This window comes from Orcinus orca, chromosome 3 (genome assembly GCF_937001465.1).
Source record: "Orcinus orca chromosome 3, mOrcOrc1.1, whole genome shotgun sequence".
Classification (NCBI taxonomy): Eukaryota; Metazoa; Chordata; class Mammalia; order Artiodactyla; family Delphinidae; genus Orcinus; species Orcinus orca.
Window position 1 is genome coordinate 131,309,427 of NC_064561.1, and position 20,243 is coordinate 131,329,669.

Genomic DNA, 20,243 nt, shown 5'->3' on the forward strand with positions numbered 1-20,243 from the left:
TGGCCTTTATTATGTTGAGGAAGGTTCCCTCTATGCCTACTTTCTGCAAGGTTTTTATCATAAATGGGTGTTGAATTTTGTCAAAAGCTTTCTCTGCATCTATTGAGATGATCATATGGTTTTTCTCCTTCAATTTGTTAATATGGTGTATCACGTTGATTGATTTGCGTATATTGAAGAATCCTTGCATTCCTGGAATAAACCCCACTTGATCATGGTGTATGATCCGTTTAATGTGCTGTTGGATTCTGTTTGCTAGTATTTTGTTGAGGATCTTTGCATCTATGTTCATCAGTGATATTGGCCTGTAGTTTTCTTTCTTTGTGACATCCTTGTCTGGTTTTGGTATCAGGGTGATGGTGGCCTCGTAGAATGAGTTGGGGAGTGTTCCTCCCTCTGCTATATTTTGGAAGAGTCTGAGAAGGATAGGTGATAGCTCTTCTCTAAATGTGTGACAGAATTCGCCTGTGAAGCCATCTGGTCCTGGGCTTTTGCTTGTTGGAAGATTTTTAATCACAGTTTCAATTTCAGTGCTTGTGATTGGTCTGTTCATATTTTCTATTTCTTCCTGATTCAGTCTTGGCAGGTTGTGCCTTTCTAAGAATTTGTCCATTTCTTCCAGGTTGTCCATTTTATTGGCATAGAGTTGCTTGTAGTAATCTCTCATGATCTTTTGTATTTCTGCAGTGTCAGTTGTTACTTCTCCTTTTTCATTTCTAATTCTATTGATTTGAGTCTTCTCCCTTTTTTTCTTGATGAGTCTGGCTAATGGTTTATCAATTTTGTTTATCCTTTCAAAGAACCAGCTTTTAGTTTTATTGATCTTTGCTATCGTTTCCTTCATTTCTTTTTCATTTATTTCTGATCTGATTTTTATGATTTCTTTCCTCCTGCTAACTTTGGGGTTTTTTTGTTCTTCTTTCTCTAATTGCTTTAGGTGCAAGGTTAGGTTGTTTATTCGAGATGTTTCCTGTTTCTTAAGGTAAGATTGTATTGCTATAAACTTCCCTCTTAGAACTGCTTTTGCTGCATCCCATAGATTTTGAGTCGTCGTGTCTCCATTGTCATTTGTTTCTAGGTATTTTTTGATTTCCCCTTTGATTTCTTCAGTGATCACTTCGTTATTAAGTAGTGTATTGTTTAGCCTCCATGTGTTTGTATTTTTTACAGATCTTCTCCTGTGATTGATATCGAGTCTCATAGCGTTGTGGTCGGAAAAGATACTTGATACAATTTCAATTTTCTTAAATTTACCAAGGCTTGATTTGTGACCCAAGATATGATCTATCCTGGAGAATGTTCCATGAGCACTTGAGAAAAATGTGTATTCTGTTGTTTTTGGATGGAATGTCCTATAAATATCAATTAACTCCATCTCATTTAATGTATCATTTAAAGCTTGTGTTTCCTTATTTATTTTCATTTTGGATGATCTGTCCATTGGTGAAAGTGGGGTGTTAAAGTCCCCTACTATGAATGTGTTACTGTCGATTTCCCCTTTTATGGTTGTCAGTATTTGCCTTATGTATTGAGGTGCACCTATGTTGGGTGCATAAATATTTACAATTGTTATTTCTTCCTCTTGGATCGATCCCTTGATCATTATGTAGTGTCCTTCTTTGTCTCTTCTAATAGTCTTTGTTTTAAAGTCTATTTTGTCTGATATGAGAATTGCTACTCCAGCTTTCTTTTGGTTTCCATTTGCATGAAATACCTTTTTCCATCCCCTTACTTTCAGTCTGTATGTGTCTCTAGGTCTGAAGTGGGTCTCTTGTAGACAGCAAATATATGGGTCTTGTTTTTGTATCCATTCAGCCAATCTGTGTCTTTTGGTGGGAGCATTTAGTCCATTTACATTTAAGGTAATTATCGATATGTGTGTTCCCATTCCCATTTTCTTAATTGTTTTGGGTTTGTTATTGTAGGTCTTTTCCTTCTTTTGTGTTTCTTGCCTAGAGAAGTTCCTTTAGCAGTTGTTGTAGAGCTGGTTTGGTGGTGCTGAACTCTCTCAGCTTTTGCTTGTCTGTAAAGGTTTTAATTTCTCCATCAAATCTGAATGAGATCCTTGCTGGGTAGAGTAATCTTGGTTGTAGGTTTTTCTCCTTCAACACTTTCAATATGTCCTGCCACTCCCTTCTGGCTTGCAGAGTTTCTGCTGAAAGATCAGCTGTTAACCTTATGGGGATTCCTTTGTGTGTTATTTGTTGTTTTTCCCTTGCTGCTTTTAATATGTTTTCTTTGTATTTAATTTTTGACAGTTTGATTAATATGTGTCTTGGCGTATTTCTCCTTGGATTTATCCTGTAAGGGACTCTCTGTGCTTCCTGGACTTGATTAACTATTTCCTTTCCCATATTAGGGAAGTTTTCAACTATAATCTCTTCAAATATTTTCTCAGTCCCTTTCTTTTTCTCTTCTTCTTCTGGAACCCCTATAATTCGAATGTTGGTACGTTTAATGTTGTCCCAGAGGTCTCTGAGACTGTCCTCAGTTCTTTTCATTCTTTTTTCTTTATTCTGCTCTGCAGTAGTTATTTCCACTATTTTATCTTCCAGGTCACTTATCCGTTCTTCTGCCTCAGTTATTCTGCTATTGATCCCATCTAGAGTACTGTTAATTTCATTTATTGTGTTGTTCATCGTTGCTTCTTTCATCTTTAGTTCTTCTAGGTCCTTGTTAACTGATTCTTGCATTTTGTCCATTCTATTGTCCATTCTATCTCCAAGATTTCGGATCAACCTTACTATCATTATTCTGAATTATTTTTCAGGTAGACTGCCTATTTCCTCTTCATTTGTTAGGTCTGATGGGTTTTTATCTTGCTCCTTCATCTGCGGTGTGTTTTTCTGTCTTTTCATTTTGCTTATCTTACTGTGTTTGGGGGTCTCCTTTTTTGCAGGCTGAAGGTTCGTAGTTCCTGTTGTTTTTTGTGTCTGTCCCCAGTGGCTAAGGTTGGTTCAGTGGGTTGTGTAGGCTTCCTGGTGGAGGGTACTAGTGCCTGTGTTCTGGTGGATGAGGCTAGATCTTGTCTTTCTGGTGGGCAGGTCCACGTCTGGTGGTGTGTTTTGGGGTGTCTGTAGACTTATTATGATTTTGGGCCCCCTCTCTGCTAATGGGTGGGATTGTGTTCCTGTCTTGCTAGTTGTTTGGCATAGGATGTCCAGCACTGTAGCTTGCTGGTCGTTGAGTGAAGCTGGGTGCTGGCGTTGAGATGGAGATCTCTCGGAGATTTTTGCTGTTTGATATTATGTGCAGCTGGGAGGTCTCTTGTGGATCAGTGTCCTGAAGTTGGCTCTCCCACCTCAGAGGCACAGCACTGACTCCTGGCTGCAGCACCAAGCGCCTTTCATCCACAGGGCTCCTTAATTTGGGATGATTCGTTGTCTGTTCAGGTATTCCACAGATGCAGGGTATATCAAGTTGATTGTGGAGCTTTAATCCGCTGCTTCTGAGGCTGCTGGGAGAGATTTCCCTTTCTCTTCTTTGTTCTCACAGTTCCCAGGGGCTCAGCTTTGGATTTAGCCCCGCCTGTGCGTGTAGGTCGCCGGAGGGCGTCTGTTCTTTGCTCAGACAGGACGGGGTTAAAGGAGCCGCTGATTCGGAGGCTCTGGCTCACTCAGGCCCGGGGGTAGGGAGGGGCACGGAGTGTGGGGCGGGCCTGCGGCGGCAGAGGCCGGCGAGACGTTGCAGCCTGAGGCGCGCCTGTGCGTTCTCCCGGGGGAGTTGTCCCTGGATCCCGGGACCCTGGCAGTGGCGGGCTGCACAGGCTCCCCGGAAGGGCGTGTGGCTAGTGACCTGTGTTCGCACACAGGCCTCCCGGTGGCGGCAGCAGCGGCCCTAGCGTCTCATGTCTGTCTCTGGGCTCCGCACTTTTAGCCGCGGCTCGCGCCCGTCCCTGGAGCTCTCTCAAGCAGCGTTCTTAATCCCCTCTCCTCGTGCACCAGGAAACAAAGAGGGACGTAAAAGTCTCTTGCCTCTTGGCAGTTCCAGACTTCTCCCCGGACTCTCTCCCGGCCAGCCGCGGTGCACTAACGCCCTGCAGGCTGTGTTCACGCCGCCAACCTCAGTCCTCTCCCGGCGCTCCGACAAAAGCCGGAGCCTCAGCTCCCAGTCCCGCCCGCCCCGGCGGGCGAGCAGACAAGCCTCTCGGCTGGCGAGTTCCGGTCGGCCCGATCCTCTGCGCTGAAATCTGTCCGCTTTGCCCTCCGCACCCCTGTTGCTGTGCTCTCCTCCGCGGCTCCCAAGCTCCCCCACTCCGCCTCCCGAAGTCTCCACCCGCGAAGGGGCTTCCTAGTGTGTGGACACTTTTCCTCCTTCACAGCTCTCTCCCGCTGGTGCAGGACCCGTCCCTGTCCTTTTGTCTCTGTTTAGTTTTTTCTTTTGCCCTACCCAGGTACGTGGGGGGTTTCTTGCCTTTTGGGAGGTCTGAGGTCTTCTGCCAGCGTTCAGTAGATGCTCTGTAGGAGTTGTTCCACGCGTAGATGTATTTCTGGTGTATCTGTGGGGAGGAACGTGATCTCCGCGTCTTACTCTTCCGCCATCTTCCCGGAAGTCTACCAAATATTCTTAAGTCATCTTTACTGTCGACCTTTATCTTTTCTTATAACACAAACTTCTCAGGTCCCAACTATCCCTACTGCTTAGTCTCTGCCACACATTAGTACTTGATCAAAATCAATATGGGACTTTAATACATGCTGTCTATCCAGTGCTTTGAGAAAAGTGTTTCCACACCAAATTATTTCCAATATCTTGCTTCCCAGGAAGCATAGATAGGACAACACACATAATGTTAATTTTTCTAATAGCGCATAACCTGGACTAGGCACATATAGCCACTGAGTAAACATCTAATTAGTTAAATTGAACTAACTACCAATTAGTAATTTCCTGGGTATCACACATTAACATACACAGAATAACTTTTACATATCTTTTTTTTTTTTTTTGGCTGCGTTGGGTCTTTGTTGCTGCAAGCGAGGTTTCTCTAGTTGCGGCAATTGGGGGCTACCCTTCATTACAGTGCATAGGCTTCTCATTGCGGTGGGTTCTCTTGTTGCGGAACACAGGCTCTAGGCGCAGTAGTTGTGGCTCACGGGCTTAGTTGCTCCGTGGCATGAGGGATCTTCCTGGACCAGGGATCGAACCCGTGTTCCCTGTGTTGGCAGGCGGATTCTCAACCACTGTACCACCAGGGAAGTCCTACGTATCTTTTTAAAGTAAAAGTTAAACTTTCTAAATAGTTGTTTTCGCTTAAATGAGTTTTTTAAGTTACCATAATATTAAACGGTAGCCTACGCATGCTGGTTGTATAAACATGAAATTCACAGAACAAGCAAACAAACAAAACACAACAGAAATAGACTCATAGATACAGAGAACAAACGGGTGGATGCCAGGGGGGTGCAGGCAGGGGGACAAAGGAAATTATCTCATAATGTGTAAAATAGTGAATCACTATATTTTATACTTGAAACAAATATAGTATTGTATGTTAATCATGAGTCAATTGAAAAAAATAAATTCAAATCTCTTTGTATTTCCAAACTAGGGGGCTAAATTTAGAAATTTTAAGAAACAGAAGCCTTTGATATAAATAAAGATGGTCTTTTGGTAGATTTAATTTTCCCAAAAACTTCCCCCAATTTTCCCAATATTAAATCTCCCAATTTCAAATCTTCCAATTTCAAAGCCCACCAACTGCTCAGCCCTTGCTTTGCTGGACCATTTAACACCCACTTGCATCTCATAAAGTTTCCCATGTTTATAATTTCAAAGGATACTTTATGACGGTTTGAATACTTATTTATTTATTAAAATGTCAAGTCACTCAGCGTGTTGGCTGATCAGAGCAGCCTAATTCTCATGCACATCTTGATGCAAAGCAATGAAGCTGTTGCTTGAAGTCAAGCTGGGGCCAGATCCTCACAGCCAGATAATTCTTAATTCCTTTATTTTCGAGATAGGGATTTGCTGGGGCCAGATCCTCACAGCCAGATAATTCTTAATTCCTTTATTTTCGAGATAGGGATTTTCTGAAATCTATTTTCTTTGCAGTGGAGAAAAGTTTTAAAACTTTGCTTTCACTTCACACTGAGAATAAGAAATAGGCAGATGGAAAAATAACGAGTTTCCCTCAATACTGTCTTGGCGGGAGAAATATTTTTTTTAAGACTCCACCTTTTTCTACATAGTCCAGCAACACCAAACTCCTGTTTTTCATTAGTTTGATTCTCTTTAGCTACACTTCAATTCTCTCTGGGTAGAGATCACAGATGGGGGTCCATCCTACCATGATGCCCAGAGAGGAAACATGTTCTCAAACCTGGATGTTGATAGAGAATCTAACATTTAAACTCACACCATCACATACAACCTAACGAAGGGAGCCCTCACTTATGCTGTTCTTTTCTAAAGAGGCCCAAGCCTTTTATTGTTTCTTTGATTAAAAAAAAAAAAAAATCCCTAGTCCAAAAAACAAAACTAAAGAACACAACGAAATAACGAGTTACAATATACAAATGGGCTAAGTTAGAGTAAATAATCTCTGAAGATAATCATTTTAAAGTGTTTAAATAACTATTAATTTAGTCACCAAAATAAAATCAAACCCACATACCTGGGCTAAATGAAACAAAAAGATTAGGCCTAAATGGAAATCAAGAGACATCTTAAAAGTGCCTACATCTCCCATCATTTTTCACAAGGTTTGCTTTTTATAAAACTTGTTGTCTTTGGGAAAATTCAATCCTTCATTTGCTGCAGGAAAATGATTCTCTTTTCTTGTTGTCAACATTTTCAAATTGGAATTCAGGGAGCACAGGTGGTTTCTCTCGGGTCTTTCAGGTTTGCCTGATTTTCAAATCACAGTTTCTCCATAAATGTTCACCTACATTCAAAACATAAAACACTTTCAGGAAATCTACAATAATGATTAGCTGATTAGGCACTCCTTCCAAAAAACAAGAGGAACAAACAAACAAACAAAATGGGGAGCTTGAAGGGATTGTTTAAAGAAGGTGACCCACTAGGACAATGGGACCACATGATTTCCCAGACTCAAAACCTTGAAAAACACATCCTTTTTTCACGTGAGCTAGGAGGCCTGACTGACAGAGGTTGAGCTGAGGAGGGTGGCACGGAGAGGAAGCAAGTTACTCAATCAAGTGAGCAGGGGTACAAATCCAGTAGCTTCCCTGCCTTTCTGCTTATCAGGTAGCTCTAAGCAACCACTTGGAAGGGCTGATGACCCATCCTTTGAGCTAATGTAAGTTTTCAGACACTGGTGTCACCATGGAAAAATACAAATTCGACATTGACTTACACTCTGAGCTTTAGAGAAATTAAATGGATTATTAACTGTGAATTTATGAAATTCTCAAGACACAACTTTAATTCATTTTAACTGAGAGAGGTTCTACCATGTATTGTATGGGGTGAGTGGGAGAAGTCAAGACTGTCAAAAAGTCAAACCATAATACACTGAGCTAATGACTTTAAATAGGGTGAATAGTACTAGCCAATATTCGATCTACTGATAATGTTTTCAAAACCTTAAAACTATGACTTCAGTTTTAAGGGAATATCTGGCCGTGGAGGCTTGGTCAGTCAGCTTTGGTCCAACCTGGCCTGCAGTCCCAAGATTGCTCAGACAAATTAGGGCTTGTCAATAAATGAAAACCAAAGTTAGATTTAAGCAGTAATTGAGAATATTTGTAGATTCAGATGAGTATCTAGTCATATTCATATCATATATTCATTATTATAAAAGATTATAACTCAGGAGCAGCCAGATGGAGAGATGTATAGAGCAAGGTGTGTTGGAAAAGACACAGAGCTTCCATGCCCTCTGTGAGCACTTTGCTCTCCCAGCACTGCCATGTAGTCACCAACCTGGAAGCTCTCCAAACCCCATCTTTCTGGGGTTTTAGGGAGGCTTCATTACATAGGCATAATTGATTAAATCATTGGCCATTGTTTGATTGATTGAACCTCCAACTCCCCTCCCCTCCCTAAAGGTCGCTGGGTGGGGCTAAGTTGTAACTCTCTACTCCTGGTTGTTTCCCCCCCCAGGAACTAGTCCTCAGGCCTAGAGGATCTCCAAAAGTCACTGAGTCAACATAAACTCAGGTGTGGTTGAAAGGGGCTTGTTAGGTATAACAAGATACTCCTCTCACCTTTATGCTCTGAAGTAATTTCAGGAACTGAAGACAAAATACCAAATAGTATAACAAACGATGCTCCCATTGCTTATACTTAGGAAATTCCAAGAGTTTTAGGAGTTCCCAGAAATGGGATTAAAATCAAACATATAAATTTATTTTATTATATATAACCTATTTTAGAGGCTAGATCTACCAATTACTCATGCTAAAGAAAATCTTTTAAGCCAAAGTGATATCAAGCATCTATTAACCATACTTGCAGAAATATCTATATAACTGAATTGGGCTGATAAGCTAAAAGCATCCCAGGGATGTTGGGGAAAGAGGGAGGCAGAACATCTCAGGAGGCAGGGAATCCACTCTGGCTTGTGGAATGGCTAACGAGCTCTGCCTGACCCGGGCAGGGAGTTCCTGCTGAGAAGCAGCAGCTCACCGGATGGTTCCCGAAGGTCAGAATAAAGAGAGCACACTCATATAATGTTGGGACAGTCCTCTCTCTATTGTATGCTATTTTTCATATCCTGGGACTATTTCATAGGTTAATTTTAAAATTCTTTCCTATTGAGATTTATGTTTGCAAGTACCTACACATCATGAAGTGTCCTATTTTTAAGAAAAATAAAAAAAAAACTTACAAAGCTCTTATGAGTGCTTTGGTCCCTAAAATAGAATAAGTATATTGTGTTTTATAATCAAAAGAGGGCATCTGCAACTCCCACCTTACACAAGGACGAGTCATTGAACTTATGTTTTTAAAAGGAAGAAAAAGAGCTTGGAAGAAATTCTTTAAAAGGAGTAAAGCCACTTACAAAGAAAACCAAATAGTAAAAAACTGACCAAATTACATGCACTAACTCTGTGCTTAGTAACCAATTAATCATGGTATTCAGGGGAGCCTGTCTAGCACTTGGTTTTCTGGGGTCTTAAAAACAGACAAATAGAATCTTGGAGAACAGAGGGCCTGTCAGGTGTTTTTGTTGTTGTTGTTGTTTAAGAAAGGCATTGATGTACTCAGAAGTCCCTAATTGAATTCGCAGAGCCAGACAATATGTTGAAATGTTTGTTACTATAAAGCTATGTTAAGTATCAGAGCAGATTTTTGAAGCAAAGGTGTTTAAATAAAAAACATATAATTTAAAGAGGATTGTGGTCCAGTGGTTGAAAACCAGGGCTTTTCCTTAATCCACTATTTAGTGCAGCAAAAGTTATGATAATCACCAGATTGACGGGTGATTCTGAATTTCTACTAGCTATCAGTGGCATGTCATAAAGATGCTGGTAGTGGATTGTGGGTAAAATGAGCCTTCAGAGAGATACGGAACGACAGTTAAACCTTCTAAGAGTCCATCTGTGGGACTTCCCTGGTGGCGCAGTTCCCTGTGGGACTTCCCTGGTGGGTTCGATCCCTGGTCAGGGAACTAGCTCCCACATGCATGCAGCAACTAAGAGTTCGCATGCCACAACTAAGGAGCCCATGTGCCGCAACTGAGGAGCCCACCTGCCTCAGCTGAGGAGCCCGCCTGCCACAACTAAGACCCGGCACAACCAAATAAATAAAAAAATATTAAAGATGATCAAACCAAAAAAAAAAAAAGAGTCAATCTGCAAAGACAAATCTCTTATGCATGGGAATTTTTTTTTAACTTCTCCTCCTTGCACTCTACCTCCATTATAAATTTTCCTGAACTGAACTGGCAACTAAATCTGGACAGAGGAAAATCCTACATATAGGCATGAGAGCTAGAAAAGCCTCACCTCAAATCTAGACTCTGCCACTTAACAACCCCTTTCCTTCCTCTGTAGGAGTGACAGTGGTGATGCCTCCAGGCACTGTTGTTTCTAGAATTAGACATGATGAAGAATGTAAAACGCTTAGTAAAATGTTTAGAACAGATTCAACTGCCTTCGCAGATCTGATTCCCCTTCCCTTTCACTTTCTATCCTCCAGCCAGGACTTGCTTCGGAAGGACCCCAGGAGAATCTTCCTCTAAATCCTTCCATTCCCATCTCCCCTGCTAAGGAAACCCTCCTTATCAGTGCAGGTTGGGCTGCTTTTGCTGCTTCCCTGCTTGACTTGTATGTGGGGAGAGGAGGAACACAGAGAGCAGCACAGGAGGGAGGAAGGAAGGAGGGGGAAGGCTGAAGCCGACAGAGGTGGAGGGGAACAGAGCCTCTGTCCTGCTCTGGTGGAACTGGGTAGACTGCAGAGCTTGCACTGGGCCTCACTCACCAGTTGGACGGGTTGCTTTGGCTACCCCTGTGCCTTCACTGCCTGCCTCCTGGAAGACGGTAAGAGAGACCATAGACATTCTTCTCTTTCCTGCCATCGTGAAAGTCATACACCCGGGTTCAGGTCCAAGGCCTGCCTCTCAGAGGCAGGGCCGATCTGGCCAGGCAGGGCTGACTTATTCATTAGGTACAGTTGCCATGGTCCTCTGGCTCAAAATACTTGCAGGGACCCACAAAAATGTTTTAACTGCTGTTAAAATCAAAAGAAAAAATGAACACATCACAAGCAATGTTTTAATAGATACTATAAATATATTAATCTTTATACCAACACTGTCAAAAAATATAATTTTTTATTGTTGTTTCTTTTGGAGGAAGGCGCTTACATAATATACCTAAGGCTCGTGAAAGTCACAGTGTGGTCCAGCAGCCAAGCTCTCACGCTCTTCTTGCTGTGGCCGACGTGGCAGAAGGGAGTCTGCGCCCCGCATCTTGACAGAGTCTGCTCAGCAGCGCCAACCTCTCCCCCACGTGGGAAGGGAGATTAAGAGACTTTAACCCAACCTATAGCTTCCACTCGATTCTTCTTAGACATCCCTATTGGTCATTGCACGTTTGCCCATTAACAAAGCTGACTGTTTAGCTTTTCTTTTTTGTCTTAATTTTCTTTTTAATTTCATCTGACTATCAACTTCTTGTGTCTGTTTTGCATCAAGTCCAAGCTGGTAGGGAGTAGAGATAGATTAGGTCCCCATAATCTCTAAAAGATTTCCCCAGCTGACCGTGACCAACTTTTTCTACATTTCCCCTTGGAGTTCGTTGGTCCCACTTTATTTCCATTAGATACTAAAGACTTATTTGGAATCTGAAGACTTTAGTGGAATGAGAGTTGTGCAAATACAAGGCCTTAGCTTCAAAAAGGAAACTTTGGGGCTTCCCTGGTGGCGCAGTGGTTGAGAGTCCGTCTGCCGATGCAGGGAACACGGGTTCGTGACACGGTCTGGGAAGTTCCCACATGCCGCGGAGCGGCTGGGCCCGTGAGCCATGGCCGCTGAGCCTGCGCGTCCGGAGCCTGTGCTCCATAGTGGGAGAGGCCACAACAGTGAGAGGCCCGCGTACCGCAAGGAAAAAAAAAAAAAAAAAAGGAAACTTTGTTATCAAGGACACTCCTCATAATACTGCTCCTCACACTATTTATTGGCTCTAGGTCACAGGGATCTGTTGAAGTCATTTTGCACCACAATTCTAAGGCATTCACGATTTACTGAATGCTTACTAAGTTTAAGTCCTTATGCCTGACCCCAGGGTTCATAAGACACAGACCCTGCCCTTCAGAATGCTGCTGTGCAGAAGTTGGTGACTGTTATGGTTTGAATTGTATCTCCCCCCAATTCTTATGTTGACCAGTAACATAAGAATTATGTTACTGGGTAACACCCAGTACCTCTAAATGTGACCTTATTTGGAAATAGGATCACTGCAGATGTAATTAGTTCCGATGAGATCATTAGGGTGGGCACTAATCCAATGTAAGTGGTGTCTTATCAATAGGGGAGATTTGGACACAGAGACAAGCCCATAGGGGGAAATGCCATGTGAAGCTGAAGTTCAGGGTGATGCTTCTATAAGCCAATCAATGCCAGAGGTCGTCAGCAAATCCCAGAAGCCGAGCAGGAGCATGGAAGAGATTCTCTCTCGCAGCCCTTAGAAGGAATCAACCCTGCCGATACCTTGTTCTTGGACTTCTAGCCTCCAGAACAAATTTCTGTTATTTAAGCCACTCAGTGCATGGTACATTGCTATGGCAGCCCTAGGAAACTGTTATAATAATTAACTAAACCTCTCACATAAAACAACAGAAACACATAATTATTACTAAGCAAGCACAAGCTTTTCAAAAGACTTTTATCCTACAGAAAGAAATATGGAAAAAGACATAAAGATGCAAAAGCTTAGTAAATGCTTTCATTCTGAAAAAATGAAAGCTGCTTTTAAAACTCACCAGGGAGTGCTCCATTTTGGTTTTACTCATCATCTTTGGAAGAGGGGGAAGTTGGATTTTTCCGTTAACACCTCACGCTGCTTTCCTCTCTGGCCTGGGTGGTGACCACGCGGCTGTCAGCCCTCTTCACACCACTCAGCTGTGGTCAGGGTTGGCCCATGATGCTGGATTTGGTGTGGCCCTTTCAACAGACTCATTTACTGGCAGATATCCTGCTGCCACAGAGAAAATTTTTTGACCAGGTTGCAGCAATTTGCAATGAAAGGATAAACATAAATGGAACTCTCTGTACTTTTTCGTTATAGAAATAGTCAATATTTTGTACTTAAGTGATACATTGTACTCTTCTCTGAATTGCTCTGCAGGAAGCATTGTAAAATATGATATCTAGGTCTCCAAATAGATAGAGTGTAATAGTTTTAGATCCACTCTGAAGCTGAAAGGAGACACTGTAAAGTCTTGTACAGCATCACAAGTGGTGTGGTACAGTCCCCCATCCCAAAACATTAATGATGATAGAACCTAGAGTGTCCACTCTGAAAAGTTTCTGAAAGCAAACCTTCTTTTATCTTAATAGGATTTTCACAAACATCCTATGCGGATGTTCATCTTATATGGATGCCCAATGTAGGCAGAAAAAAAGTAGAGTAATGAAATAAAGAGGACGCTCTGATTAGGGATGAAACATGCAGAAACCCAGATGTAGAACCAACAACCTGAAAAATTATTTGGGGCCAAAAGCCAATCTGAGACTAACCTAGAAGACAGGCTGAAGTTAGAGAAACTCTGTGTTTCAAGGGAAGAGTCAACCAAGGGCCAGATCCTCAGGATTGATTGACTCAGTCATTCATTCATTCTTTCACTCACCCATTCAAAACCACCAAAACCACAAAAGTGGTGAACAGGGTACTTGGGCCTTGTCTTCATGTAGTTCTCACAGGACGTGGGAGAAGAAGCCACGCACAATGAAGCCAGTACAGTACAATGTGGGGAAGTAGAGGCCGTTACAGGAACTGGTATCATCTGAGTGATGGAAATGCCCTAGATTTCTCCTAGACCTTCAGGAACCAACTCTCTGTCTTCATCACTCTCATTTCTACCATATTAGAATCAATGGGATACAAGGTACATGCAATAGAAATTTCCAGATACCTGGCATATGATAAAGTGTTTCCTAAACTAAAACACACTCAACATAATCAAATCTTTCCTTGGTGATTTAGAAAGCCAAGACTAGGAGAGTACTGCTAAACAGTGGGCTCAATGCATTTGCTACCTGTTTCTCAACAGGACCTTAGTGATTCAATGAAAAGAAAAAGGGATGTTCTTAGGTTTAAGTACCCAGGAAAATTTAGAGTTTAATGTGTATTTTCCCTTGTTCTTTTCATTCATGCTCATCCACTCTCAGTTAATTCATTAAGAGGTCTTTTTTTTTTTCCACATCTTTATTGGAGTATAACAATATTGTGTTAGTTTCTGCTGTACAACACAGTGAATCAGCTATATGTATACCTATATCCCCATATCCCCTCTCTCTTGAGCCTCCCTCCCACCCTCGCTATCCCACCCCTCTAGCTCATCACAAAGCATCGAGTTAATCTCCCTGTGCTATGCTGCAGCTTCCCACTAGCCATGCATTTTACATTTGGTAGTCTATGTATGTCCATGCCACTCTCTCACTTCATCCCAGCTTACCTTTCCCCCACTGTGTCCTCAAGTCTGTTCTCTACGTCTGCGTCTTTATTCCTGTCCTGCCACTAGGTTCATCAGTACTGTTTTTTTTACTTTCTATATATATGTGTTAGCATACAGTATTCACCAAGAGGTCTTAAGGATTATCCCTGTGAAGCATATCCCAGATTGCAAATGCTTCTCCACCTAACTAGCCCTTAGCATTATCTATTATCTTTCTTAATCACTTTTTTCTGCCCTTTTTCAAGAGACTGTAAGTTCCATGACTATCTTTGGTCACTGATGTGTCCCTAATACTTTGCACATCCCTCGCACCCAAGTGCCATTTGTTGACTGACTAAATGTGTTCCTCTTTTACTATTTGCTAAGGCTGTTGAGTCAGTTCCTTTCAGGTTGCAAGGAACATAAGTTGTGCTTAAGTTACTTTACTTATTAAGGGCATCAAGGGAGAATAGGACACAGCCTAAGAACCGCCCAGAAGATGTCACAGCCCTAGCAGCCCCATGACCTGGACTCTCCCTTAGGAGAAGGTGTCTGTTGCTCTCTCCTCCAGTGCCTAGAGGCTTATCCACCCACTTTGTTTCGAGAGATCTAGCCACTCCTGAGTGAGGACCTGATTAGGACACCACTGTTGGCGGAGGTGCTGATTCAGAAGGCTTCACAGGCCACTGGCTCACCTCACCCAGGCGTGAGGTTGGTGCTCATCCTCCATGAAAACAGCCGAGGCCAAGATGACAGGGGTTGTATGGGGAGGGAATCCCTCCACCTCACCCTCACAAAGAGGGTTGCTGGCAATATAGCCATTCTGAGCCTTCTCAAAATGGGAAAACATTTGTCAAGTAACTCTCCTAGTCTGCAGAATAATAGTGGAAGTTCTAAAATATATAAACATAAAAATGGATGAGGCCAGGGATTGGCTAAGCACAAAATTATGGGGGGCAAATATATTCTGAGGATTAATCGTAACTGATTAGGATTAATTTCTGACCATTTCCTTAAAATGTGTGATCAAAATGTCTATGTTTGGACAATATTTTGTTTTTTAAAATAAAATAGTTTGTAAGAATGTTTAAGTATCAATTATAAATTGTCCACATGCAAAAATATGGTTGGCTACAAATTGGAAGAAAACGGGTATAGATTGTTTGTAGATTTAAGCAACATTGCTTAATGTTAAGTGTTTTCAGTTTAAGAGAATGGTGCACTTGTTTTTAAAGATTTATTTCAATATAACCACACTAGAAGGCAGTTTGGCTCAGCCTTTCTCAATAAATTTGCATTTGTGAGCAAAATTGTACCCACAAGGATATTCATTGCATAATGGTTTGTAGTAGCAAAAGTCTAGAAATAACCTAATTCCTATAAATAAGGGACAGACAAGGTAAATTACAGCACACCCTTAAAACAGAATACTCTGTATCTACTAAAAAGAAGGTCAACCTACATATGTTGATATTAAAAACAAATCTCCAAATATATTAAGTGGAAAAGCAAGGTATAGAAATATGGATGCCATATACTTATTTATGTGGGGGAAGAAAGGAGGCCTCCAAAGAGAGGACTAGCTATCTAGGATGGGGATGAGGCCTACTTTTCAGTCTATAAGCTTTTTCACTCTTTGATTGTTTTAAATCCCATTCATAAATTGCTTAAAATATAGAAAAAACAGAACCTCAGTTTCATATTAAGCAACATATATATAGGACTAGTTTTCCACTGAGTTTAGAAAAAATAGAGAAGAAATCGGAATATTCAGTACCTCACATTAAGAAAACTAAGTCTATCAGTACATAAAGAATTTACTCAATCTTTGCCATTTTCCCTACTTTCTTTATATAATTTGTAACAGGAAGAGCTTATAAATAGAAAATCCCTAAACACAGTATAAGGATTAAAAGCATTTGCAATATAAGAAAGTACTTAGTACCAAAGTGAATGTTTCCCTGAGGAAGAACCAGTTAGACATGGACTCTCATTACGTCACTGGGTTCTCCTGGGCATTTAGTATGACACACAAATTACATAATTCTATAATTAATATAAAGAATGCTATGCAGTTCTTTTCTACTTCAGTTATTATGAGAGAGTAGAGATAGAATAAAAATTACTTTGATGTTAGACTTTATGATGCTTGTATGACCTTTATCTTTTCTCTCTGCTTTAATATTTACTTGTGTTATTTTTGGTGTTACTTAATGAATTAAGACAAAGAATTAAAGATAAGTTTATATTTCTAGTCAGGATAGCATTATAAATTCATAATTTTAGACACTCCAAATGCTCCAGACATATAACAGTAATAGATTTTAAAAAGAGAAAAAATTGTAAAAATAGATATGATAAAAAAAGTAGAAATTTTCATGGACCAGAAGAGGAATATAAATTATAGAGTGAAAAGGTGGACTGAAGTTGAGAGACATTAGGCTGGAGAATCTTCAGGCTCTAGGTCTGGAAACTAGCAGAGGATACTAAGGATGTTGATGCTTGTGGGATAATGGGAACTAAAATTGCCTGATGTAAGACTGGAGGTTGGCTTACTTCTTGAACTCAGAGGCTGGGTTAACCTCACCTGTAAAAGAGGCTAAAATAACACTATTTGCTACCATCTTGGGCTATGGCTTCTATAAAGCTATGTGATTGGGATACAGGAAAGAGAAATACAGCTTCAGTGCCAGGAGTTGAGCCAAACTGTTTACTAGCTTGGGCTGGGTGTGTAATATTTTCAATATTTTCCATCATGGATGCCCTGAATATCCAACAGAAGGCCTAAATCTGAATTCTCGGTCCTGAGGAAAAGGGCAGAACCAACCACAAAACTAGTAGATAGCACTAGCTGATTTCCAAAAGAGAAGAAGAAGAAAAACGATACTGCTACCCAAGATTAACCTTCAACTAGAAATCCCACACATAAGAGGGATGCAAATGCCAACAAAATCAGCAATCAGGAGGGGAGTTTACCTAAAGACAAGAACAACACAACAATCCGAACATTAGTTTAAAAGTAGTGTATTAAGGATGCTCAAAGTGATAAAAAAGGAAGAACACTTTCTCCCTAAAATACTAAACAAAAACAGTTAAACAGATAATTGGTAAATTAAAAGACAGTTTTAAGGAACTGATCCAGGACACAGTACAGAGAGAAAAGTCATTTGAAAATATAAAGGAGCAGTTGAGAGACATGGAGGATATAATGTATTCAACAGGAGCCCCAGGAAAAGAGAATAGAGGGAATGAGAGAGAGGCAATATTCAAAGGAAGAATGGCAAAAAATATTGTCTAGGATTAATAAAATACTTGATTTTTCAGATTTAAAGTGCACATATAGTACTGAGCAAAATAAATCAATCAGTCTAGACCTAGAAATTGAATTGATATTTTATATATCAAATATAAAGATAAAACAAAGTATAAGCTAATAGATGTAGAAGATAGATGACAATTAGAAGGAAAGTGGGCTTATATCAACAGCAATCGATGTCAAAAAGCAATGGGATAGGAGATTTCTGGGAAGATTGCACACACCATAAATCTGTCTCCCCACCTAGACAACATTTACACTGGCAGAATCTGTCTATTCAACTATTTTGGAGCTCTGGAGCCTGTTGAAGACTTGCAACTTCCAGGGGAAGCCTCCTGCTCTTGGTGGGAACATAAAATGGACAGAAAAAAGCATTATGGCAGTTCCTGAAAAACTAAAAATAGAATTACCATATGATCTAGCAATTCCACTTCTGAGTATATATTCAAGGAATTGAAAGCAAGGCCTCAAAGAGATAGCTGTACTTGCATGTTCATAGCAGCATTATTTACAATATCTAAAACATGGAAGCAACCCAAGTGTCCATTGATGGATAAATAAAATGTGGTGTATACACACAGTGGAGTATTATTAAGTCTTAAAAAGGAAGAAATTTTTTTTAATTAATTTTTTTAAATTAATTTTTATTGGAGTATATTTGCTTTACAATGTTGTGTTAGTTTCTGCTGTACAGCAAAGTGAATCAGCTATATATATACCTATATCCCCTCTTTTTTGGATTTCCTTCCCATTTAGGTCACCACAGAGCACTGAGTAGAGTTCCCTCTGTTATACAGTATGTTCTCATTAGTTATCTATTTTATACATAGTACTAATAGTGTATATATGTCAATCCCAATCTCCCAATTCATCCCACCCCCTCCCTTTTCCCCCTTGGTATCCATGCGCTTGTTGTCTATGTCTGTGTCTCTATTTCGGCTTTGCAGATAAGATCAGCTATGCCATTTTTCTAGATTCCACATGTATGCGTTAATATTAGATATTTGTTTTTCTCTTTCTCACTTATTTCACTTTCTGTGACAGTCTCTAGGTCCATCCACGTCTCTGCAAATGACCCAATTTCGTTTAAAAAGGAAGGAAATTTTGAAACATGCTACAAAATGGATCAATCTTTTTGTTTGTTTTTATTGTTTTTAACTTTTTATTTTATATTGGAATATAGTTGATTAAAAATGGGAACACTGTTCAATATTATGTAACAAAATGGATGGATCTTGAGAACATTATACTGAGTGAAATAAGCCAGTTACAAAAAAGAAAAATACTGTATGATTCCACTTATATGAGGTACTTAGAGGAGTCAAAATCATAGAGACAGAAAGTAGAACAGTGGTTGCCCAGGGCTAGGGGAAGGGGAAGAGAAATGGGAAGTTTTTATTTAACGGGTACAGTGTTTCAGATTTATAACATGAGAAGAGTTATAGAGATGGATGGTGGTTATGGTTATATAATAATATTAATGCACTTAATTCCCTAAGCTGTACACTTAAAAATGATTAAGATAGTAAATTTTATTAAGGATATTTTACCATAATAAATGTATGAAAAAGAAAAAGCAATGGGATAATATTTTCAAAGTGCTGATAAAAAATAACTGCCAATATAAATTCCACAATCAGCTAATCTATTATTAAAGAGTAAGGTATAAGATCTAAAATATTCATAACTATTGCTAATAAACCACTAGTTGATGTACTTCACAAAGAAAAGTAAACCCAGAGGAAAGACATGAGATAAAAAGAACGGGGGTGACTGTGGAAATTGGTAAAATATGTTAATGTGACAGGTTGCATTTTCCAAGAATGGTCACAGCAACATTTTCAGTCCTTCCTATTATAGAACCCTGCCACACCACCATCAAGAGATTGAGTCTATTTTCCCTGCCCTTGAACCTGAGGTAGGTTTGTGGCTGCCTTATAATGAGTAGGATACAGTGAGGGAGCCACTGTGTGACTTTCAAGGGTAGGTGATATGGCTTCTACTTGGCCATCTCTTTCTTGGGACACTTCCCCTGGGAACCCAGCCATCATACTCTGAGGAAGCCCAAACTAGCCTACACAAAGAGACCACCTGGAAGGGAACACAAGCAGAGAGACTGAGGCCCCCAGCCAACAGCCAGATTCCAATAAAGGCCTTACATGGTGTGAAAAAATGACAAGCCATCCTTAATTTGCCCTGCTCAAATTCATGACCATAGTAATGATTTTCTTTTTTTTTTTTAATGCCACTAAGTTTTGGAGCAATTTGTTACAGAGCTACATGGAAGAATAAGTATATTTAACTGTTGACTGTTGAAAAGATTTTCCTAACTACTACTACTAATAATAAAAACAAGGAAAATAAAAGGTAGTAAATAGAAGTTGTTTAGGAGATAAATTTCTTGCTTGATTTGGGAGAAAGGTAAAGATGTATAATAAATTTAGGCTTTGACAACATTTTACAGTTGTTTGTGTGCTAAAAATTTGAAGATAAACATTAAAAAGAAGAGATGGAATCTAATTCAGCAAAGAGAAAAAGTGGGATGGGTAATAATGAAAATTTTATAAATGTATACAATCAGAGCCAAACAACAACATAATAATAATCAATTGACTGGTTCACATTGCTTTTCAAATTCTCAGAATTCTACTTGATTTAGGCTACATTAAATGAAAACTCAAGGAGTGGTAGGAATAAGCCCCACGTGTCTCAGATTTTCAGATAGTGTAAAGTTCAGAAAGTTTTGGTCTTTTCGGTTATTTTCAGTATAAACCTCTATACTTTTGAAAGAATGCCTATAGACAGAGTCAAAGAACAGAAACCAAGTGGTTTTTATTAGGCCACGTATTGTGGTATT